This window comes from Kogia breviceps, chromosome 3 (assembly GCF_026419965.1).
Source record: "Kogia breviceps isolate mKogBre1 chromosome 3, mKogBre1 haplotype 1, whole genome shotgun sequence".
Classification (NCBI taxonomy): domain Eukaryota; kingdom Metazoa; phylum Chordata; class Mammalia; order Artiodactyla; family Physeteridae; genus Kogia; species Kogia breviceps.
In genome coordinates, this window is record NC_081312.1 from 83,099,398 (window position 1) to 83,110,492 (window position 11,095).

Sequence of the window (11,095 nt, forward strand, 5' to 3'; positions counted from 1 at the left end):
AACAATGAAATTGGAACATTTTGCCATGTCATATACTAAAATAAACCCCAGGGCTTCCTTGGTGGTGCAGTGGTTGAGTGTCCACCTGCCGTCCACTGTCCCCCCCCCGCAGGGGATACAGGTTCATGCCCTGGTCCAGGAGGATCCCACCTGCCACGGAGCAGCTGGGCCCGTAAGCCATGGCCGCTGAACCTGCACGTCCAGAGCCTGTGCTCCACAAAAGGAGGGGCCACGACAGTGGGAGGTCCAGAAAAAAATAAATAAATAAAATAAATCCCAAATGGATTAAAGACCTGAATGTAAGATCTGAATCCATAAAACTCCTAAAAGAGAACATAGGCAGAAAACCCTTTGACATAAATCGCAGCAGTATTGTTTTGGGTATGTCTCTTAAAGTGGAAGAAATAAAAGCAAAAATAAACAAATGGGACCTAATTAAATATAAAGTCTTTTGCACAGCAAAGGAAACCACTGACAGAATGAAAAGACAACCCTGAATGGTAGAAAATATTTGTAAATTATATCACCAACAAGGAGTTAATATGCAAATATATAAACAGCTCATACAACTCAATATCAAAAAAGCAAACAACCTGATTAAAAACTGAGCAGAAGACCTGAATAAACATTTTTCCAAAGAAGACATACTGACGGCTAACAAGCACATGAAAATATGCTCATCATCTCTAATTATTAGAGAAATGCAAGTCAAAACAATGAGATATCACTTTACACCTGACAGAATGGCTATCAAAAAAATGTCTATGAAAAACAAGTGTTGGTGAGGATGTCGAGAAAAGAGAACACTTGTACTCTGCTGGTGGGAATGCAAATTGGTTCAGCTACCATGTAAAATAGTATGGAGGTTCCTCAAAAGACCAAAAAAACTACCGTATAATCCAGCAATTCCTCTCCTGGGTATATATTCAAAAAAGTGAAAACACTAATTTGGAAAGAAACGTGCACCCCCATGCTGGAAGCAACTTATATGTCCATCCACAGACGAATGGATAAAGAAAATACGGTATGTATGTGTATACACACACATACATATACACACAAACACAATGAAATACTACTCTGACATAAAAAAGAATGAAATTCTGCCATTTGCAACAATGCAGATGGACCTAGAGAGAATTATACTTAATGAAATAAATCAGACAGAGAATGAAAAATAGTGTGTTATAATTTTCGTGTAGAATCTAAAAAATAAAAAAACACAAATGTATCTAACAAAACAGAAATAGACTCACAGATACAGAAAACAAACTAGTACACACCCATGGTGGGGGTGGAGGCAAGATAGGGTTATGAGATTAAGAGACACAGACTACTATATATAATATAGATAAGCAACAAAGATATACTGTACAGCACAGAGAATTATAGCTATTAATTTGTAATAAATTTAAATGGAGTATAACCTAAGAAGATACTCAATCACTATTTTGTACACCTGAAACTAATATAATATTGTAAATCAACTATACTCCAATACAGAAAAAAGTATAGAGTCTCAGAAACTTGTGGGACAACACCAACATGTCTAACACTCATGTTATCAGAGTTTCAGAAAAAAAGGATAAAGAATGTGGTTCAAAAAAGTACTTTAAATTATAATGACTGAAAACTTTCAAAAATTGGTGAAATATATAGACTTACAGATTCAAGAAGCTCAGCAAATCTCAAACTGGATAAACTTAAAGAAATCCACCAGAGATACATCATAATCAAACAACTGAAAAACAAAGAAAAAATCTTCAAATTTTAAAGTGGAACAGCTATACAACCACAAACCATTTCAAGAAATAGGTTTCTGCTCTTCCAGAACCCATCATATCTTTTCTCACTCACACCTCTTTCTCTTCCTTTAGAGGTTAACACTAACATGATTTTATGATAAAACTTCTTTGCTTTTCTTTGTATCTTTATACATTTACCAAATGTATAAAGTACACATTCCTAGTTTGGCATATATTAAATTTTAAATAAATGCAATTATATAGTGAAAAAAATAAGGCTTAAATAAATATAAAACACGTTGCTGCAGACAACACAGCTGTCGAGTCACAGAGCTGGGATTAAAGCCAAGATCATACAACCTCCGAAGTATTAAACTATCTGACTTCTGGGAATAATAGTTACTGGGGTTTTGATACTTGGTTTGTTCCAAGCAATGTACACATATTTTCTCTCATTCTTTACCTTATTCTCTTTACATATTTATATGCATATGGCCTGACTTTACATACAACTCTCATTTAATTTTTTGACTTAATTTACACAGTAAAATTGTCAACTCTCATTTTACTGACAAAGAAATAATCCTTTCCAATCCTCGTAAGTCTGGCAATGTTGGGTATAAATGACAATATGAGACTACCATTTAGTACCATAGTATAACAAACTAACACTCCAGTGTTTGTTTCTCTATTCACTTTTCCTTCACTCTCCTGACATTTCCCACATGGTGGCAAATATAGCTTACCTCACACTGAACCCAGAGGAAGTGTAAGGTAACTGAGTACTGACTTTAAAAAAAATTGACAAAAGCCTGCTATAGGGATACAAAACATGCATTATATCAAGATGCCATTATTTTCTTTAAATTTAAATTTCTTTCGTATATAGCATGTGTTCTTTCACTGTACTGATAACAAATATACATTAAAGTAAGAACTGAGAAAGTTGTTCTGGTACATTTTCCCAAAGATATACACAAATACACACACATATACATCTGTATATACATATACAATTTGTAATTAAGATATTACATGATAATATAATTCATATATCTTAATAATATAATAAATATATAATGTATGTTATACTGTATATTAATATTATAATATATTCTTTTTAATTCAATATATTTTTGACAAATATTAGATTATGAACATTTCTTCATGTCTCTGATTTTTTAAGAACTGTGTAAATGACTGAATAACATTTCCTTTTATATAATCATTATTTACTTATTTTCCTACTGCTGAGCATTTAGGCCAGTTTTTTTCTCTTATGTACAAGGCAGAAAAAGAGATTTTTTTTGTCTTTGATTATTTCCTCAGCACAGATTCTCTATTTCCTCATCATAGAGTCTGATAAATAGATCTACTGCACCAAAAGTTAATAATCATTTTATACCAGAAAATTATTAGAGCGCATCAATGAATTCAGTCAAGTTGCAGGATATAAAATTAATATACAGAAATCTGTTGCATTTCTATACACCAACAACAAATTATCAGAGACAGAAATTAAGGAAATAATCCCATTTACCATTACATCAAAAAGAATAAAGCACCCAGGAATAAACCTACCTACAGAGGTAAAAGACCTGTACTCAGAAAACTATAAGACACTGAGGAAAGAAATTGAAGACAACACACACAGATGGAAAGATATACCTGTTCTTGGATTGGAAGAATTAGTATTGTTAAAATGATCATACTACCCAAGGCAATCTACAGATTCAATGCAATTCCTATCAAAATACTAACGACATTTTTCACAGAACCAGAAAAAATAATACTAAAATTTATGTGGAAACACAAAAGGCTCCGAATAGCCAAAATTATTTTGAGAAAGAAGAATAGAGCTGGAGGAATCACACTCCCTGATGTCAGGCTATACTACAAAGCTACAGTAATCAAACAGCATGTTACTGGCACAAAAAACAGACACATAGATCAGTGGATCAGAATACAGAGCCCAGAAATAAACCCATGCACCTATGGTCAATTATTCTATGACAAAGGAGGCAAGAATATACACTGGAGAAAACACAGTGTTCAATAAATGGTGCTGGGAAAACTGGACAGCCTCATGTAAAAGAACGAAATTAAAACATTCTCTAGCTCCATATATAAAAATAAACTCAAAATGCATTAAATGTAAGATCTGAAACCACAAAACTCCTAGAGGAAAACACAGGCAGAACACTATTTCACATAAATCATACTGATATTTTTTTGGATCTGTCTTCTAAAGGAAAGGAAATAAAAGCAAAAATAGACAAATGGGACCTAGTTAGACTTAAAAGCTTTTGCACAGCAAAGGAAACCATTGAAAAAATGAAAAGACAATGTACAGAATAGGAGAAAATATTTGCAAAATACATGACCAATGATGGGTTAATACGAAGATATAAAAACAGCTCATACAGCTCAACATCAACAAAAAGACAACCTGTTAAACATATACATATATCCACTCTTTTTAAGATTCTTTTCCCATATAGGTCATTACAGAGTACTGAGTATAGTTCCCTGTGCTACACAGTAGGTACTTATTAGTTATCTATTTTATATATAGTAGTATGTGTATGTCGATCCCAATCTGCCATTTATCCCTCCCCCCTTCCCCCTCGGTAACCATGAGATTGTTTTCCACATCTTTAACTCTATTTCTCTTTTGGAAATAAGTTCATTTGTACTTTGCTGTACAGCAGAAAGTAACACAACATTGTAAATCAACTAGAGTCCAATAAAAAATTTTTAAAAAAAATTAAAAAATGTGAAGAAGACCTGAATAAACATTTTTCCAAAGAAGACATGCAGATGGTCAACAGTCACATGAAAAGATGCTCAATATTGCTAATCATCAGGGAAATGCAAATGAAAACCACAATGAGATATCATCTTACACCTGTTAGAATGGCTATCATCAAAAATAAGACAAACAGAGTCGAAGCAAGAAGAACTAGAATCCTGCAGCCTGTGGAACAAAAACCACATTCACAGAAAGATAGACAAGATGAAAAGGCAGAGGGCTATGTATCAGATGAAGGAACAAGATAAAACCACAGAAAAACAACTAAATGAAATGGAGATAGGCAATCTTCCAGAAAAAGAATTCAGAATAATGACAGTAAAGATGATCCAGGATCTCAGAAAAAGAATGGAAGCAAAGATCGAGAAGATGCAAGAAATGATTAACAAAGACCTAGAAAAATTAAAGAACAAACAAATAGAGATGAACCATACAATAACTGAAATGAAAACTACACTAGAAGGAATCAATAGCAGAATAACTGAGGCAGAAGAACATATTTGTGACATGGAAGATGGAATGGTAGAATTCACTGCTGTGTAACAGAATAAAGAAAAAAGAATGAAAAGAAATGAAGACAGCCTAAGGGACCTCTGGGACAACATTAAACGCAACAACATTCACATTATAGGGGTCCCAGAGGAGAAGAGAGAGAGAAAGGACCCGAGAAAATATTTGAAGAGATTATAGTCAAAAACTTCCCTAACATGGGAAAGGAAATAGCCACTGAAGTCCAGGAAGTGCAGAGAATCCCACACAGGATAAACCCAAGGAGAAACACACATAGACACATAGTAATCAAATTGGCAAAAATTAAAGACAAAGAAAGCAGCAAGGGAAAAATGACAAATAACATACAAGCGAAACCCCATAAGGTTAACAGCTGATTTCTCAGCAGGAACTATACAGGACAGAAGGGAGTGGCATGATATACTTAAACTGAGGAAAGGAAAGAACCTATAACCAAGATTACTCTACCCAGCAAGGATCTCATTCATATTCGATGGAGAAATCAAAAGCTTTAGAGACAAGCAAGAGCTAAGAGAATTCAGCACCACCAAACCAGCTCTACAATAAATGCTACAGGAACTTCTCTAAGTGAGAAACACAAGAAAAGGACCTACAAAAACAAACCCAAAACAATTAAGAAAATGGTAATAGGAACATACATATCAATAATTACCTTAAACGTGAATGGATTAAATGCTCCAGCCAAAAGACCCAGGCTTGCTGAATGGATACAAAAACAAGACCTGTATATATGCTGTCTACAGGAGATGCACTTCAGACCTAGGGACACATACAGACTGAAAGTAAGGGGATGGAAAAAGATATTCCATGCAAATGGAAATCAGAAGAAAGCTGGAGTAGCAATTCTCATATCAGGTAAAATAGATTTTAAAATAAAGAATGTTACAAGAGACAAGGAAGGACATTATGTAATGATCAAGGGATCAATCCAAGAAGAAGATATAACAATTATAAATATATATGCACCCAACATAGGAGCACCTCAGTACATAAAGCAACTGCTAACAGCTCTAAAAGAGGAAATCAACAGTAACACAATAATAGTGGGGGACTTTAACACCTCACTTACACCAATGGACAGATCATCCAAACAGAAAGTTAATAAGGAAACAGAAGCTTTAAATGACACACTAGACCAGATAGATTTAATCAAAACGTATAGCACATTCCATCCAAAAACAGCAGATTACACTTTATTCTCAAGTGCGCACAGAACATTCTCCAGGAGAGATCACATCTTAGGTCACAAATTAAGCCTCAGTAAATTTAAGAAAATTGAAATCATATCAGGCATCTTTTCTGACCACAATGCTATGAGATTAGAAATCAATTACAGGGGACAAAAGTAAAAAACACAAACACATTGAGGCTAAACAATACTTTACTAAATAACCAAAAGATCACTGAAGAAATCAAAGAGGAAATCAAAAAATACCTAGAGACAAATGACAATGAAAACACGACAATCCAAAACCTATGGGATGCAGCAAAAGCAGTTTTAAGAGGGAAGTTTATAGCTATACAAGCCTACTTCAAGAAATAGGAATAAATCTCAAATAAACAATCTAACGATACACTCAAAGGAACTACAGAAAGAAGAACAAACGGAACCCAAAGTTAGCAGAAAGAAAGAAATCATAAAGATCAAAGCAGAAATAAATGAAATAGAAACAAAGAAAACAATAGGAAAGATCAATAAAACTAAAAGCTGGTTCTTTGAGAAGATAAACAAAATTGATAAACTATTAGCCAGACTCATCAAGAAAAAGATGGAGGGGACTCACATCAATAAAATTAGAAATGAAAATGGAGAAGTTGTAACAGACACTGAAGAAATACAAAGCATCCTAAGAGACTACTACAAGCAACTCTATGCCAATAAAATGTATAACCTGGAAGAAATGGACAAATTCTTACAAAGGTATAACCTTCCAAGACTGAACCAGAAAGAAATAGAAAATGTGAACAGACGAATCACAAGTAATGTAATTGAACTGTGATTAAAAATCTTCCAACAAACAAAAGTCCAGGACCAGATGGCTTTACAGGTGAACTCCATCAAATATTTAGAGAAGAGTTAACACCCATCCTTCTCAGACTCTTCAAAAAAACTGCAGAGGAAGGAAAACTCCCAAACCTGTTTTATGAGGCCACCATCACCCTGATACCAAAACCAGACAAAGATACTACAAAAAAAGAAAATTACAGACCAATATCACTGATGAATATAGATGCAAAAATCCTCAACAAAATACTAGCAAACAGAATCCAGCAACACATTAAAAGGATCATACACCATGATCAAGTGGGATTTATGCCAGGGATGCAAGAATTCTTCAATGTATGCAAATCAATCAATGTGATACATCATATTAACAAATTGAAGAATAAAAACCATATGATCATCTCAATAAATGCAGAAAAAGCTTTTGACAAAATTCAACTCCAATTTATGATAAAAACTCCCCAGAAAGTGGGCATAGAGGGAACCTACTTCAACATAGTAAAGGCCATTTACAACAAACCCAAAGCAAACATCATTCTCAATGGTGAAAAACTGAAACCATTTCCTCTAAGATCAGGAACAAGACAAGGATGTCCACTCTCACCACTGCTATTCAACGTAGTTTTGGAAGTCCTAGCCATGGCAATCAGAGAAGAAAAAAATAAAAGAAATACAAATTGGAAAAGAAGAAGTAAAACTGTCAGTGTTTGCAGATGACATGATACTATACATAGAGAATCCTACAGATGCCACCAGAAAGCTACTAGAGCTAATCAAGGAATGTGGTAAAGTTGCAGGATACAAAATTAAAGCACAGAAATCTCTGGCATTCCTATACACTAATGATGAAAAATCTGAAAGAGAAATTATGGAAACACTTTCATTTACCATTGCAACAAAAAGAATAAAATATCTAGGAATAAATCTACCTAGGGAGACAAAAGACCTGTATGCAGAAAACTATAAGACACAGTTGAAAGAAATTAAAGATGATACCAACAGATGGAGAGATATACCATGTTCTTGGATTGGAAGAATCAATATTGTAAAAAGGACTCTACTACCCAAAGCAATCTACAGATTCAGTGCAATCCCTATCAAATTACCAGTGGCATTTTTTACAGAACTAGAACAAAAAATCTTAAAATTCGTATGTAGAAACAAAAGACCCCGAATAGCCAAAGCAGTCTTGAGGGGGAAAAAAACGGAGCTGGAGGAATCAAGCTCCCTGACTTCAGACTATACTACAAAGCTACAGTAATCAAGACAATATGCTACTGGCACAAAAACAGAAATATAGATCAATGGAACAGGATAGAAAGCCCAGAGATAATCCCATGCACCTATGGTCAACTAATCTATGACAAAGGAGGCAAGGATATCCATGGAGAAAAGACAGTCTCTTCAATAAGTGGTGCTGGGAAAACTGGACAGCTACATGTAAAAGAATGAAATTAGAACACTCCCTAACACCATACACAAAAATAAACTCAAAATGGATGAGAGACCTAAATGTAAGACCAGGCACTCAAACTCTTAAAGAAAACATAGGAAGAACACCCTGTGACATAAATCACAGCAAGATATGTTTTGATCCACCTCCTAGAGTAATGGAAATAAAAAGAAAAATAAACAAATGGGACCTAATGAAGCTTAAAGCTTTTACACAGCAAAGGAAACCATAAATGAGACAAAAAGACAACCCTCAGAATGGGAGAAAATATTTGCATATGAATCATCGGACAAAGAATTAATCTCCAAAATATATAAACAGCTCATGAAGCACAATACTTAAAAAAAAAAAACCCAATCCACAAATGGCCAAAACACCTAGATAGACATTTTTCCAAAGAAGACATACAGATAGCCAAGAATCACATGAAAAGTTGCTCAAAATCACTAATTATTAGAGAAATGCTAATCAAAACTACAATGAGGTATCACCTCACACCAGGCAGAATGGGCATCATCAGAAAATCTACAAACAACACATGCTGGAGAGGATGTGAAGAAAAGGGAACCCTCTTGCACTGTTGGTGGGAATGTAAATTGATACAGCCACTATGGAGAACAGTATGGAGGTTCCTTAAAAAACTAGAAACAGCATTACCATATGACCCAGCAATCCCACTACTGGGCATATACCCAGAGAAAACCATAATTCAAAAAGCCACATACACCCCAATGTCCACTGCAGCACTATTTACAATAGCCAGTTCATGGAAGCAACCTAAATGCCCACTGACAGACGAATGGATAAAGAAAATGTGGTACATATATACAATGGAATATTACTCATCCATAAAAGGAACGAAATTGGGTCATTTGTAGAGATGTGGATGCATCTAGATACTGTCATACAGAGTGAAGTAAGTCAGAAAGAGAAAAACAAATATCATATATTAACGCATATATGTGGAACCTAGGAAATGGTACAGACAAACCGGTTTGCAGAGCAGAAACTGAGACACAGATGTAGTGAACAAACATATGGACACCAAGGAGGGAAAGCAGTGGGGGGTGGGCGTTGTGGTGTGATGAATTGGGAGATTGGGATTGACATGCATACACTGATGTGTATAAAATGGATGACTAATAAGAACAAACAAACAAATAAATAAATAAATATAAGACAAATAAATGTTGGTGAGGAAATCCTTGTACACTATTGATGGGAATGTAAATTGATGCAGCCACCATGGAAAACAGTTTTGAAAATAGAAGTACCATATAACCCAGCAATTCTCCTCCTGGGTATATATCCAATTCAAAATGATACATGCATATCAATGTTCATAGCAGAATTATTTACAATTGCCAAGATATGAAGCAACCTAAGTGTCCATCAACAGATGAATGAATAAAGAAGATGTGGTATGTATGTATGTGTATACATACACACACACACACACACACACACACACACACACACACACACACACAATGGAATACTACTCAGCCATAAAAAATGAAATTTTGCTATTTTGCAACAACATGGATGGACTTGGAGGATATTATGCTAAGTGAAATAAGTCAAAGACAAATACTGTACAATATCACTTATATGTGGAATCTAAAAAATACAACAAACTAGTGAATATAACAAAAAGGAAACAGACTCACAGATACAGAAAACAAACTACTGGTTACCAGTCAGGAGACAAAAGGGGGAAGGGGAAAATATGGGTAGGGGATTAAGAGGTACAAAGTATTCTACATAAAATAAACAAGCAACAAGGATATATTGTACAGCACAGGGAGTATGGCCAATATTTTATAATAACTATAAATGGAGTATAACCTTTAAAAATTGTGAATCACTGAATTGTACACCTGTAACTTACATAATATTGTACATCAACTATACTTCAGTAAATAGGTTAATAATCATTTTAATGCTCTTAATTAAGACTGCATACTTGCTTTCCAGAAACAGTTTATCAATTTACACTTCTACCAGTTCTTATCTTCCAAGTCCTTGCATGAATAATTATCTTTTTTTAAAGAAGTGCTTGCTACTTTTATAAGAAGGAAATGATACTAAGTTTTAGTTGACAGCTTTATTATTACTGTGGAAGGATATTTTTTAAAGAACTATTGTTTTAGTCTTCTGCATGCTCCCTACTGTGATTTGTTCATGTTCTTTGTGACATTTTCTACTGGAATCTAAGCGTCTGATAGATTTGAATTCCCTCTCTCTCCTCAGTAGATAGGCAGAGTGCTGTTTTAATACATAAATGTGATTTTCACATGGAAAAAAATTCTCCATTTTTCCATGATGATAAAATAATTGCCTGCAATTTATTTGATTTTCTCATAACATTTTATACGAAAACATCTCGTAAATGATGGAGGCCCCAAAGAACAGTACCATGATATAGACTGCTGTTGATAATTTGAGAAATACAATAATAAAATGACAAGTAGCTTAGCCATCTTGAATTCATTCTGAAACAGTGTAAATTAACATTTACTCCAAACAAATTAATCCCAAATATTTTC